The sequence below is a fragment of the Capsicum annuum genome, chromosome 9 (genome assembly GCF_002878395.1).
Source record: "Capsicum annuum cultivar UCD-10X-F1 chromosome 9, UCD10Xv1.1, whole genome shotgun sequence".
Lineage (NCBI taxonomy): Eukaryota > Viridiplantae > Streptophyta > Magnoliopsida > Solanales > Solanaceae > Capsicum > Capsicum annuum.
Window position 1 is genome coordinate 211090771 of NC_061119.1, and position 3863 is coordinate 211094633.

At 25.1% G+C, this 3863-nt stretch overlaps 1 pseudogene; it reads right to left on the reverse strand.

The window, feature by feature from the left end:
* Positions 1 to 42: 42 nt before the first annotated feature.
* LOC107846753 overlaps positions 43 to 3863 on the reverse strand; it is a 5845-nt pseudogene continuing 2024 nt past the window's right edge.

Here is a 3863-nt window from a genome sequence, read left to right on the forward strand (position 1 = left end):
GGTAAGGCGTGACAGTTAACACATCTTGTAAGACGTGGACTGTCACACACACAGCCCTTCCGTACTGCCAAGCACCTGCCATGTCATTTCAGAAGAATTGACAAACTGAACCAGCAGTATAGACATAATGCTCTTTCTAGCTTGGTCATTTAACACATCATGGCACTTAATATAGAAACATTCCATTGCAAATCTTACGATCCATAGTTGTACGGTTTTTGTTAGAACATATAGTAGCAATTATGTAGCAGCCATGATGCTATTGGACCTAATTCATAAATTTCTCTACTTAATATACATTTACCTTAATTAGCTTGTTGCTTTTCTTGCCACCTTACCAATTTTCAAGTACTTCCTGTTAATATTTTGTACCGTTTTCGGTGAGAAAATTATTTGGTACCCAAGTTGAGATAGATAAAGATATTTTATGGGCTAAATATCTCATTTTTAATCTTTCTGAGATATTCATTCCATATTTTAATACTTTTCATGCGATTGTTGTCTTTAATTTTATCAACTAAATGAGGAATTGAATAACTCTGCATTTCATTTCAAAATTATTATTTCACGTATCAAATAGATCAAATAATAATAAGTTAATATAAAGTTTATCACATCACAGACTTGATCATCAAAAACAAACCTTCTTGACTTATTTTTTTATATAAAATAATAAGTCAAGCAGGTTGTCTTTTGTTGATCAAGGAAATTGACATAACTCAATTTTCGTGTAGTGCAAGAGGTAGGCTTCCCTCATTTTGTCTATACTATTGGTCCAATTTGCCAACCTAACCCCCCCTCCCCCCACCAAACCTTAAATGAAATGGCAATTTGTCAGTAAGTAGGGAGGGGCTAAGGTTGGATGACGAACACTGTTAACTTTTTTATGTAAGGCGTGGCCTCCTTTACGTTTTTGTCGTTTTAGAATTTTTTATTTTTTTGTTGCCCCTGTGGAATTTTTTATGAAAGACTATACACTCATAAATAAATAGTGTCACTAAAATTATTCATCATCAAACTAAAGCAAAAAGTTAGATATTCTTCAAACTATATAAATACAAATTATAAATAATTATTAAACAGTGTCACTGAAATTATACATTCCTGAAGGTGAAATAAAAAATTATTTTTATGATGCTTTCAAAAATACGAACTCCATGAATTTCCTCAACTCACCGTGCGAGAGGTAATGGTCCACGCGCAGAGGCGGATCCAGGATTCGAATTCTTCGGGTGTCAAGTAAACTTAACAATGAATGTGAAGAGAGATGACCGGTGAAGCTTAGGCCGTGACCTTCGTCGGCGATGTCAAAAAAATTCGACGGTAACAGCAGCAAACACCAAAAAAGCAGAGAGCAATGATGATTTGGGAATTGAGATTTTAGAGGAATAGGATTTTTTTTAACTAGTTTAATCGCATGTGTAATCTTTGATTATTTAAAATTAAACGATTTTATCTATTGATTAGAAATCCTTTACACTTTAATATAATAATATACACATAATATATACCACCAGAAGTTCTAAGTGGTTAATCGATTGTCACTTTTGTGTTTGTCATGTCATACCTCTTTTTCTTACTGCTAGAGGCTACGAAAGATGCATCGATTTGAGTCATATTTTGCATGACAAAGGTTATGCTAAAACATTATTTTATTTTATTTTTTGGAACAAAGAGCGTTAGAGAAGGCTTTTTAAAAAAATTATTATTATATTATAATTATTTTTTTATTTGACGTTGTGGGTGATTTTTCATTATTTTTTTAGAGGTTTTTTTATTATTTTATTATTTTTTGGGGGTTTGACGTAGGGGTGATTTTTTAAAAATTACTATTACTATTTGTTTGGTTTAAGATTGGGAAAGGATTATTTTTACATTGGGTTTTCTTGGTTTCACACTGGGGAAGGAAAACCTTTTTTCATTGTTATTTTTTTTATTTCTAAATATGATTATTTTTTTAGATGGTGGAAAGGAATTATATTTTTGCGAAAAAAGGTTTTTTTTTTTTTTACGTAATATAGTTAATATTTAATATTATTAAAATAATAAGAAAAAGATGAAAAGACGATTTTATCTAAAGTAGAAGAATAAAATTATGCACTTTTTAATACAAATATTAACTATTAATATTTGGAAAATAAAAAAAAATCAATATAATTACTATTAATTCATATCTATATCTATATCTATATCTATATCTATAATATATTAAAAGTGTAAAAGTACTTAGAAAAGTAATTTGAACTTGTTGTCCTTCATTAAAACGCTCTGCAATAGATAAAATCGTCTTTTTGCTTTTTAAAAATTTATTATTTTAACTATATATATATTATAATTTAAAGTAAAAATTCTTAAATTATATGATAAATTTAACAAATTAAAGAGTAGTAAAAGATATGATAAGAAATATTAAAAAAATTAATAATACACTCTTTTACAAAGAAAAAAGATATTTACGTTAACTTCCTTTTACAGAAGTTAACATTGTGTAAAGTTCAAAAAGGCTAAAAAATAATTAAAAGACGTATTACTATATAAATGAATCAAAACCAACTATAAATGTTACTATTAAATTTATCACTCACACGTCTTTTTAATTTGGTAAAGGGAAATTGCCTAATTTAATTATTTTTCTAATGGGTTTGAAATCAACTAATTAATTTATTATTTTTTCCTTATTTGAGTTGTGAAATTTATATTTTTCAAACCGACTAATATAATATATTAAGTTTTTCGTATTTGGAACTCTCTTATATATCTTTAATTTATATCTATAATCAATAATTTATTAAAAGTGTGATGATCTTTAGAAAAATGATTTAAACTTTTTGCCCTTAATTAAAAGATTCTTTTATTGGACAAAATTATTTTTTTATTATTTTTAAAATTTATTAAATAATTATTTTTTATTATATTAACTAAATCGTCTTTTTGCTTTTTAAAAAATAATTATTTTAATTATATATATTATAATTTAAAGTAAAAAGTCTTAAATTATATGTTAAGTTTTACAAATTAAAAATTACTAAAATATATGGTAAGAATTATTAAGAAAATTAATAATACACTCTTTTACAAAGAAAAAAGACAACGACGTTAACTTCCTTTTACAGAAATTAACATAGTGTAAAGTTCAAATAGAGAAAAAAAAAAAAAAGAACATAATTAAAAGACGTATTACTATATAAATAAATCAAAACCAACTAAATATGTTACTATTAAATTTATCACTAACGAGTCTTTTTTATTTGATAAAAAAAATTGCCTAATTTAATTATTTCTCTAATGGGTTTGAAATCAACTAAAAAGATTTATTATTTTTTCCTTATTTGAGTTTTATATTTTTAAAAAAAAAATATTTTAATTATATATATATATATTATAACTTAAAGTAAAAAAATTTAAATTATATGGTAAATTTTATAAATTAAAGAGTACTAAAAGAAATGGTAAGAATTATTAAAAAAAATTAATAATACACTCTTTTACAAAGAAAAAAAGACATTTACGTTAACTTCCTTTTACATAAGTTAACATTGTGTAAAGTTCAAAAAGACAATAAAATAATAAAATAACTAAAAGACCTATTACTATATAAACAAATCAAAACCAACTAAATATGTTACTATTAAATTTATCACTCACGCGTCTTTTTAATTTGATAAAAAGAAATTGCCTAATTTAATTATTTCTCTATTGGGTTTGAAATCAACTAAATTATCGTAATATATTACATTATTAAATACAACACTTTAACAAATAGCGTACTGAATGCATATATACATGATAATTCTCTACATCTCTTTTGTCTTCTACAGGCTTTTGTCTCATTCTGGATACGTATATACATATGAAATTATACC